This window comes from Polyodon spathula, chromosome 38 (assembly GCF_017654505.1).
Source record: "Polyodon spathula isolate WHYD16114869_AA chromosome 38, ASM1765450v1, whole genome shotgun sequence".
Lineage (NCBI taxonomy): Eukaryota > Metazoa > Chordata > Actinopteri > Acipenseriformes > Polyodontidae > Polyodon > Polyodon spathula.
Genome location: NC_054571.1, coordinates 4,379,715 through 4,391,811, shown reverse-complemented (window position 1 = coordinate 4,391,811; position 12,097 = coordinate 4,379,715).

Genomic DNA, 12,097 nt, shown 5'->3' with positions numbered 1-12,097 from the left:
CAATTTACAGATACTCGCAGATTTATATTTTCAGTGCATGGCATACTGCATTTTTAAAGGGAATAAAGAAAGTGCCGAACCAAATGTGTTTTTATATTCATTAGCAAGATTTCACTGACTTGCGTTCGAATTCACGATTTTCATGACTTCCATGTCCTCCGTGGCAAAATTGTATCCTTAATAATTATTAAAATACATTTGACCAAAAAAAAGTTCACTCACAGTAGTTGGATATTACAGGACCCCCTTCAGATACTCATGGCTTACATTATGAAGTGAACTCACTGCTCCTCATATCAGGTATTGTTGTTCACCTGTGTATGGCATGCCATATTGTCATTTAGAGATATCTCTAAATATGTAAAGATATCTCTAAATCATTTCAAGAAATCTAAAATACATTTAGATACTGTGTATCTGAAATATTCCAGATATCTTTAAATGGAACTTCAAATGAGATATCTAAAATGCTAAATGTTTTTGAAATCTCTTTAAATCATTTTAAGATATATGGAAATTAGTTTCTGTCTATTTGAAAATATCTGATTCATTTTAAGAAATCTCAAAATGACTTCCTGTCAGGAAGTCCATTCAAAACATAGAGCATTTTCACAGGAAGTCATTTAGAGCTATCTTGAAATGACTTTCTGCTCATTTCAAGATATCTTAAAAATGATTTACAGATCTCTCTAAATGAACAGGAAATTATTTAGAGAGATCGCTAAATGACAGTTTTGCATACCAGGCTAGCAAAACATTATTTAAAGTTATCTGTAAATCAATTTGAGATCTGTATTTCATTCAAGGATGCTGTGAAATTGAATCCTAACTTGTCTAGGTTATATAATTCAGTTTCGGATAAGTCATTTTCAGTTTATCAGACCAAAAATGCATTTGTTTTGCAGCCTGTTATTGAAATTGATGTCTTAAAATTAATGGCTGTCTGAATCCAAAGATTGTCTGACCATAATGGAGCAGATCCTTTTATTAAAGCAAAATGGCTGCTAATATTACCTGTGCCCCACTCTTGTGTCTTTAATCTTTCTATACAAACTGCAGGAACCTGTAGCATGGAAATCGACTCCTGTTATCCCACTTCTTAAACATGGAGATAACTCTGGTTGGTTATAGACCAATTTCAAATTTTTCAGTTTACCCCAAAATTATAGAGCAGTTAGTTAATACTCAACTTGTCCACTACTTCACATTAAAATCACAGCTGCTTTAAAAGTTACAAATGATATCACTACCAATTATAGACCATTGTATACACTAGTATATGCTTCTTTATAGAAAGATAATTAATAAAGTTTTAGCCTAAAAGGCTCTTTAGTCATAAACTGGATTAGCTACTGGCTGATACTTGTAATAGTTAAATGTGCACTGATCAGGCTGGGTTGTGATATTTTATTGAACTTGTTTTAATGTATGTATTGTTGTATTCTGTTACAGCAATGTTGTTTTTATTGTTTCATGATGAATGTTAATTGTGTGTTGTCTTGGCTGCAGTTTGAGCCTTCTTGGCCAGGTCATCACTGTAATGAGAAATGTTTTTTGTTTTTTTTTACCTGGTTAAATAAGGGATTTAATTGAATTGCAATGGGTTTTGCAGAACCATTCAGCCACTATCATGGGAAGGAAGATGACTCTACAAGGTTTATGCTAGTGACTGCTTGACCAATGTATCCAGACTCCCAGGTGTTCCTGGACTGGTAACGTTTACATTAAACCGTGAGCTGGCAGACACGTGACGTCAGAGACACACTGCAGTGGCAAATCACAGGAACCTTCTACACTGGACAAGGCACAATTATTTCCACTCTCACAAAGGGCCGGGCGCTTTGTATTATGGGGTGAAGTTTCAGGCCAGTGTACACCCTTCAGAAATGAGTGTGTTGAGGTTTCTCGACTGTTACATTGGAGAGACTATAAAATAACTCCCATAGAATCCTTTTGACTCCCTTTAGAATCCACATCCTTGTAATGTTATAAATATAAATTGTATCATAACATATGCAGAGTTGGTGTCTGAAAGAGATTTTGCATAGTTACTGTATCTCGTTTCCATTTTAACTTATCCACCTGCACGTAGCGTGAGCATCCATTGTATATCTTTCTATATATGTTTATAGGTTTTAAAATCTATTTTCTTTCCTCTTCTTAGCATGCACCCTTTGTACTGAAGATCATTTGGTTGCTACTGCTTTCTGCTATCTAATTGTAGGTTGTAGTTTACAGAGCGTTCCCTCCGTGAGGCATGGAGACTGAACTGCACTCTCCCTCACCTCCTGAGAAAGGGGGCTCCTTCCAGTCAACTGCACTGCTCCCTCACTATACTTCCTCTATGAATAAGCATAAAAAGGATTATTTCTCCCCACCTTCCTTTCTCAGAAAATGTCATTAGCACCATCCTTCTCACAAGAAATTATAATAATGATACAACTGCTTAATTCCCCAGCGCATATATATATATATATATATATATATATATATATATATATATCTATATATATATATATATATATATATATATATATATATCCTCCTTGAGAAAGAAAATTATGAAATTATGACGCAGGAGCTGGTATTATGAGATTTGCCTGGAGGGGAGGTGATGTTAGGGGTTAATTTGAAATAAATGAAAGAAATAATCTGCAGTGGTGATATTGAATTACCTTTGGTGTTCTGATGATCTATATAGCTAAGGCTAAGTATCTCCCTCCCCTGTAACACGTTATTGGGTGTTAACACCTCCGGGACTTCTCCACAAGTACGATATTAGGCAATTACAGTATACAAAGACTATTAAGGGCATTCTAAATCACATATCAGAAGTCAACCAATCACAGTTAAGGATTTATCACAATGCTAGTACATCTTAACTGGTGTACAGATGTCACTTTAGCAGAGATAATGTTTCTTGTGCTAATACAAAAGAAGAAAATTGATTTGGTTAGCACTCCTTTAAGAGGATATCGTTACTTTTGCTATTAAAAGGCAAGGCAATGGATTTAAAAGCCAATTGGATTGATTTGCAATGCATATTAGAAGACAATAGGAATTAGTGATGTGTCACTGTTTATAGAGCTAATTATCTTGGTTTCATAAGTTGAGGCAGCTATCTGATGAATTCCTGGATCCTCACATGTCATTACGGATTCATTACTAAAACAATAATCAATTACAGCACGGTCATTACCAACAGCTAACGACTGGTTTGACAATTAACAGACCAGAGCTTTGTTCCCCGTCATTAGCACTGCAAGGCTTTTTCAATCATCTCTGTTCCTCTCACTTGATTTTCTAATATTTCCTATACTCCCTGATCATTATATAGTTAACACAGTTAAAGTATTTTCCAGGCCCTACCTTCCTGCTTGGTTGATCTGTCTTTGTTTATCCCACCTTAGCTCGATCTGCTTAGCCACACTTCTTCCCTCTCTCCCAATCCTTTAGCTCTAATAACTAGGCTGCACTGCTTTCCTCCCTCCCAGTCCCTTAGCTCTAACAACTAGGCTCCACTGCTTCCCTCCCTCCTAGTCGCTCAGCTCTTGCAGAGATTCACTAGCAGTACAGTGAAGAAAGAGCCGTGCAGAGTGTTAGCATGGAGCTGTTTTCCCATGTTCAGGCTGCAGCAAGAGGATCATTGAGGATTTTTCATCACTCTGTAGCATGGCAGATACAGACTCATTTGCATCATCTAGGAAAGTGAGCCCATACCAATGAATTAATCGCTCAGAAGATTTGCTTTACGATTCTATGTTTGAACTTGTAATTGCTGTTAAATCTTAAGCATTCATATCCATATTTGTTTTATGAATCAGTCAAGAAAGTAATGTTTTTGAAGTCAATAGCACATAGTTAATAAAGTTTTCTTGGCATTGAACAGTACGTCTGACTTTCTCACTGCGGCATATAATTCTAGGAGGAGTCCGTTGAGTTTGTGAACGTCATTTATCTACAGTCGAGTTTGTTTGAATTTTAGGAAGTCAGAAAACACTGAAGCAAAGTTATTATGACAGTTTTAGTGTTTGCAGCACCTTTGTTTGGTAATATATTTTGTAATTCTTTTTTCTGTTGTCCACCATTCTTGTGTGAAGAGAGAAAGGATGCTCAGTGTGATGATGTAATCTGAGTTTGTAAAAACTCTTCACAGTAAGCAACATGGAGGCATTACTTGGTTCTGTTTTGGTCATGTGAAGAGGTTTTCACATGCCGGAATGAAGGATTCATATATATGTTAATTAATCACAGCTAACTTCTGCGTTTGGCGCATTCATTTTTTTAATGCATGTTAATCTCACTCCTCTGTTTGACTCTCTTAGCATACTGTAATTCATTTCCTGCCAAGGATATGACTGTTACTCAGTGATTTTTTTCCCCCCTTTAGTCAATTTCATCTTATTAATAAAAAATATTTTTAATTATTATTTAAACACCAATGAAAAACATCGGTTTATGAGTAAATGAAACTATACAAAGCTGATCATTTTAAATGCAGTAAGGTTCAAACAACTTAACAAATGCTGGATTGTAAATAAAGATAAAACTATAAAGAGGGACAAATAAGAGCTAGAAATAGGAAAACAGAGTTTTATGCTGGGTTGTTTAATAATAATAATTTAGATGAGATTGATTAAATATGTAATTAAAACCAAGATTAAAATGTCTGATCTCAAGATTAATAACACTTAATTTTGTAATTGTTGTTGTGTGTGTATATATATATATATATATATATATATATATATATATATATATATATATATATATATATATATACACACACACACACACACACACACACACACACAATATTTAACATTGAATCAATTTCCAATGTAGTGCTTCCTTCCCTCTAACCACTACAGCCAGTCTGTCTCTAACTATTGTTAAAATGGAGAACTAGAAAGTGATTCTGAAATCCTTCTCATGTTTTATATTCTCCACTGTGAGTAATAAGAAAGCCATTTTAACAAAGTTTTCATTGATGAAGCATTGAAATTCCACTTTGCATGATGCTTTTGAAATCTTAACAAAAACTTCACCTTGCTCTTATTTTGCTGTTTAGAAGCTTTTCAGGACTTAGGAAAGAGAGAAGGAGACACAGAGTGGTGACATGGAATGTGCTACCTAGTCATGTTGTCAGGCAGAATCTTTTAATTTTAAAATTCCACCCTCCAGGTAACCCAGGAAGTGCAAGACAGTCTGAAAGCACAGCTCATAAACAGATACTGTGAAACTTCAATTAAACACCTCTGGAGTTTCTTTGCAATAATTACCATCAGACCCGGCGCTTGTTGGGGACCGGCGATTATTTGAGAGCAGCGTTTATATTAGATCACTAGCTTCACGTTGAGAAGCTGCTAACACACAACCTTGTAGCAGCATCGTAACTCAATTTAAACATTCTAGCAACTTTGTTAAAAGGTTGTCTGTCAGTGGGAACTAAGTAACAGTTTCGTTTTATAAAAAAATTGCATTGTATTGTACACCCTCAAGTATAAAGAGAAAATATTATTACAGTATTTTTATATGCTCTAGTTAAACAAGGATACAGCATGCAAAACACTGGAAAATGAACAAGCAGTTTACGAATTTGTATTTAAAAACAGAATTAGATCTACCACTAAATAATAATAATAAATCCACTAAAAGACATCCCTGTAGATATCAGAACACAGGCGTGTAGGCTAGGCTCACAGCATAATAATAATAAAAACTTCTAAAAAATGAATTTTTAAAAAAATGAGCAGTAAAAGCAATAAGCATTATCAAAAATGATTTATTGTTTAATCAAACTTGTACATAGTTAATACAACAAAACAGAAATAAAATAATTTATTTTTATTTTCTATGATTAAATACAAAATACACAAAACAAAAGACTCGTCTTTAATTTGTCTTCGTGTGATCATCAAAAGAAATGTTAGTATTTCAAAAAAAACCCGCTGCACAAAACCAGTACTCCCTTCAGACTCCTCCTACTTTTACTTTCGGACCAACCCCGAACACAGTAGTACGTTCCCTTTAGTATGTAATGTCCCGCCTCTGTAGTCAGTGGAACACCAATCCCCAACCGACACGTGTCCTTATCCTTCATTGACTCCAGTGGCTGGAAGTTACATACTCGTACTTCCGCCCCTCACCAAGGTTCAAAAAGATGACTTTTGCCATGGTCACGAGATCTTGGTCTGGTTTGATTATTTGAATAACCCTGAGTGTCACTTTCATCACTGTCTTAATAACTGCTTATTAGCCTACCAGTTCTATTATTATTATTTATTACCCTGAAGCTTTCATCCTGTCCTCATCTTCCTCCTCATCTTCCTCCGCTTCAATGGCAGTGACAGAGACCCGCTGTTTATTTACAATATTTTCCAGCAGACCTGGCTCGTATTGGAGAGAGGCGATTATTTGAGACTCGTCAATTATTTGAAGTTTTACGGTACATAATTAAGTTAGTTTAGGAGCAGAAATGTTTTAAAATGAAAATCCATGTCTGCTGTGACTAGTGTTTTTTTTTTTTTTTAAACCGCACATTGAGACCTGTATAATAAATGGTTGTTTATGGCGGTCACAAAGACAGCCAGAGTTGGTGGCGTCAGACCAGAGCCAGGAAATAAACAACAGAGAGAGGTGGAGTTTGGTAGAACTGAGCGAATGGTCTCGCTCAGCATTTAATGAATGAACAGACAGACAGAAAATAAACGGTTGTAACAAACAAAAACAGGACACGGCAGATTCACCAAAATAAACAGACAAACAAAACACGGTGAGCAGATATTTAACTACGACTACTAATATTATTCTTATTACCTCCGTCTTCAATCCCGTTCTCCACTCACCGAATACACAACCCAGAGTGGGTGAAAACATGCAGCTTTTATGCAGCTGTACCGAGACTCGATTGCTAATCAATCATTCAATTGGAGTCGCGGTACAACTGCACGTGAATTAATAAAGTGCAATTCCCCGTGCTCACATATTATTACTTTTTACTTGCACATGAAGTGCTGTGCAATCCTCGTGCCTAAATACAAATATACATTTTAAACACTCGTGTTACACAGACCCGTTTATATCCCGTGTACCAATGACTATACACCAACATTAACACAACAACATATAATACACACAGGGGCGGGCACTTTGCCACAATGGAACTATTCTGTAAGGAATAGACAATGGTTACTAATTATACAATATTCATTCAAAATGTCATTAGCAAATACCACAGATTGTTTATACATAGTCGTTTTTAGCTGAAAAGAGGTAACTTCCCAATGTTCCATTATGTTTAACATACCTGTATCAAGGGAAAGTGTGTTTGAAAACAAACAGTGGAGGGACTTACAGGCTTTTGATACCATGGTAAGTACACATGCTCATCTCTGTTTAAATCTATTAATGTGCTTGGGATGTCATTTGCTTCAAAGTTAATGATGTAACGATCTACTATATACTTAAGGATTTTAATCTTGACATTTTCTATTGGTCGATTGATCATCCGAGCTACGCAATCTATTAATCACTAGTCATATTATATTGAAAGACAATTACAAGTAATCACTTTTAGTGACGTAATCAGACATTTCTTTTCTTAGCTGTACTTCAAGTTTGCGTTTCCTTCAGCGAAATGCCATGTCTAAAAGAAAAGGATTAAAAATTTATCAAGAATGGATATAATACACTGTAAGTGCCCAGTTTCGCTTGAACACTTCATTTAACAGATCCGATTGTGTTATGCTGTGAGCTTTCGAGCTTCAGACTAACAAAGATAACTTACTGAGTGTTATTTGATTTAGGTTAACTGAAGAAAAGGTATATACGGCTCCTGTTTTTTCAGTTTTTATTTATTTCATTTTTCTGTGCTTAATTGTAGCTATTTTTGAGTTTTATGTAAAAAAAAAAAAAAATAATAATAATAATTTGGGGTTTTCCCTTATATACTGAATGAAATTATTGTTTTTGGTTACTTACCAAAACATTTGCCCATTTTTTTCTCGTTACAATTATGATTTCCATTTCATGAGACTGGACTCAGATCTCATTAAGATAAACACCAACTAAAACATAGCTTCATGTGATCCATCTGCATTTCCTTCCATCTGATGATGTAGATCCTTCTATCTGGTGCTGATGGCTGAAGTGAAATGCTGGCTCCAGGGATCAGCCTATTTTGTGTTCCTTCCATCTTTGGTGTTTTGTTGACTAGCCCACGACACCTCAAGAGGGATCGACAGTGATTCTTGCTTCCCAGCATCACCCCCCTCCGTTCACCACTCAGCTAAGCCCAGCTTACTTATCTGCCTTTCCATCAACATTTCTTTCTTTCTACTGTGCTTGAGGTCCCCAACCAGAATTTTTTGTCTCAGCCATTGCCGCTCCTCTCTGCTGCTTCTCATAAGTTCTTCACTATGCTTCACAACTCTTGACTACTGAATCCGATGCCTCTGAGAAACCGGGTTGTGGAGTGTGCCACAAATCTTTGACGGCCTACATCCACTGGGTAAACCTGGACTCCATCCTTGCTGTTCCACTTCAGCAGCTAGTTGAGTGTAGCAAAGTTTTTTTCCTTTCATACGCCTCATCCACAGCATCCTCCCGTGGCACTGTTAACTCCACCAGGTGAACAAGTTGTGCTGATCCAGACCACAAGACAATATCATGTCGAACCCCACCTACTTGGCACTATGCTCTTGGTACAACCTGTTTTTCCCATGCCATTTTCATCAATTTCCACAGGATTCGTAGCGCACTTTTGTACACTCTGTACAGAATTCCATTAGGCCCAGGAGATGATGACAACCTTGCCTTTTTCACAGCTTGCTCTACTTCTTCCCAGCTCGGACTTGAGACATCTATAGTAACTGGACAGTACTTGCACACTTCAATTGTACCTTCTTTCCTTTGCTGTCTTCCATGACGTAATCCTTATGCTCATGGGTATACTCTTCTGGGGTTTTTGTCTGTTAAGGTTTTGTATGTTAAATGTTGTGAGAAAGATCAATCCTTGTAAGAATTGTAATCTCGTTTTAAATCTCGCAAACATGTACAATCTTCCAATAACAATGTAGGAATTTGTTGCCACTCAGTGGTTGGGATGGGTTTAACCCCTGCAGGACCAAGCATGTTTCAGTGGGGTGCACCAGAGTTTTTTTTTGGCTGTAGTTGACTCTCTGCCTATAAAAATTCACTGAAAATCTATTTTTTACAGTAGCATCTTGTAATTGATGTAGTTGATGTTTTTCAGAACACTCTGGGGAACATTATAAAGTTCTTCAGAAACCATATAAACTTTTCACTTTTTTTTCAACATAACATTTTGTTTTTATTGAAGTCATTTTTATTACTGGTATGTATTCTGCTTAGAGATACGTGAATTGATAACCATTTCCAGTGTTTTTCCGGTGTTTATTGTTTTTCTCTAAATATTTAAAGATATCTCTAAATCATTTTAAGATATCTAACATGCATTTAGATATATCTTAAATTGATTTACAGATATCTCTAAATGGAGCTTTAAATTATATATCTAAAGTGCATTTAGAGATGTCTTTAAATGAACAGGAAGTCATTCAGAGACCTCTTCAAATGATTTAGAGGTCTTTAAAACCCTCATTTTAAGATATCTCTAAATGACAGTTTGACCTATCATGTTAGCAATATCCACATGGTTTCCATAGCATTTTAAGATATCTATAAGTCAATTTGAGATATATTTTATTTTAGTTTTAGAGATCTCTAATTGTTTACAAAAAACCTTTAAATTAATTTGAGATATCTTAAAAACTGCACAATTTCCATCCATGCTGACTGCCTTTAATAAAGCTATAATTAGCAATGTTCAACCAGGGCCGTTTCTTAATTGAAATTATCATAAAAATTAGCTCAAAGATATTTGTTTAGCTATACATTCTTTAAAGGACATTGATCGCTTTACTGTGCAAAGGGATGAAGTCACTAGACTACACACTGTTTGTTTCACAAAGATATTCTGTCTGGAGACACATATCTTAAATTTTTCAAATAACAAGGCAGAATTAGCTAAGAAACAATTGGGAAGATGAATTATGTGTTTACATTAAAAAAGGCGCTATTTAAATTACACTCGGGTAATGCACAGCAGTTCACCTGTTTTAGAGCAAAGAATCAGTCAACACGCCTTTATCAGTGTTTCATGTTTTATCCTGGTTATTATTATAATGCCTGTAAAACGCTATACTTAATTTGTGGGGTACTGTACATAGGATTACTCTCACATGACATTGCTGGACTGGTACTAAACCGTTTCATATTATTTATTGTTATTGTAAATGCCAGCAATAAGCTAAACAGGTCTTTTCAAAACACCTTCATTTATAGACTAAACTACAGTGTTAGTGGAAGACTAAATGTGGTGGACATTTGTTTTCTGAACTGCTGTAATATAATTCTTAGGTTTTCCTGACTTATTTTAGTGCCAGCAATGAGCCAAGTGATGTCTATAAACCTTATGACAGGTTTGAAGTGTCTTCAGGTGCTATTACAGCAACATGAGTCTGAATGAAAAAAAGTGGTAATATTTATAAATTATTTGAACTAACAACCTTATATTTAGGTTCATATGCCATTATTAATACATTGATAAAAAGTGGGAAAAAAATTGAATTGTCCATTTTTGAAAAACAAAATTTGGTATTCCCAAGAATGCAAACATTGGTAACCCTAAAAATAGTTACAATTTAAGGCAGTGCAGCTGCCAGTGTTTTATACACTAGTATTAAACTATTTTATGCAGGCCTCCAAAGCATGCCGTCTATATCTATGATAACAACTGACAAGGCTGCCTAGGATCTCAGACAAGCTTCATAAAGGTAAATATACAATTCATAAAAATACTCTCTCTCTTGTGTGTGTGCGTGTGTGTGTGTGTGTGTGTGTGTGTGTGTGTGTATATATATATATACACACACACACACACACACACACACACACACACACACACACACACACACACACTGCTGTGCAAAAGTCTTAGACATGTTGCATTATTCTACTTTAATGCATTATGAGCATCAACAATTTACTCTCAAAGCCTCCACTAGTGTTTTCTACTACTATAACAACCTTGACTTGCATAAAACAAAACAAAATAGCTTGCATCACTCAATTTTCAAGGTGTGTTATCAGAAGCATAATCAACAAGTACAGAGAAACATCATCTATAATTGACAAACCCAGAACTGGAAGACCCAAAAAGCTGTCTAACAAGGATGAGCAATACTTGAAGATAATATCCTTAAGGAACAGAAAGAAGGCAAGCGTTGAATTGACAACCGAACTGGCAGAAGGCATAGATGTCATTGTCCGTCCATCAACAGTACGAAGCTCACTCTTGAAATCAGGACTTAAAGGATGTGTTGCAGTAAGAATACCTCTGTTTAGAAAGGGGAACAAGACTAAAAGGCTAAAATATGCACAAGAACACAGAAATTGGAACAATGGTCAAAGGTTCTTTTTTGTATTTGTTTTGTTATTGTTAATTTGCTATACGTGGTTTTATTGAATTCTAACATTTGCATGATTTTCTTTACATACTGCAAAATTATTGGAAGTCAGGAAATATACATCCCATTATGTTTATATGCCAAAAATGAAATGTATTTATACTACAAACATTTTAAAAACCTGATTGGCACAGTTAATAAATAAATTAACAGACGTATAGTTAAAAAGTAAACTGTTACTGGGTTTCCTATTGTTAATGTTATTCTACTGGTGATCAAGACATGGTTTATGAATCATGCGTGGTGTTGAGCAAGTGTATTTGATATGTAATGATGTATTGCTTTATTTAGATTAGCATGCTTACCTTAATGAAGTTGCCTTAGCTTTACATGTGGGTCAAGTGTTATGTTAATGCCATATGTTCGGTAATCATTCAAGAGAACGGGTAATGCTGATGTTCCGTCTTTACTGGAAAGAGTTCGGGACTACAGTAAACATAGGATAATGGAATAGTGTATCAATCGCCTGTTTGTAAACAAAGACGGTATTCATGCAGGTAAAACAAAACCGTGTAAAGGAAGAAGAAAGGTGTTTAATGTAAAAT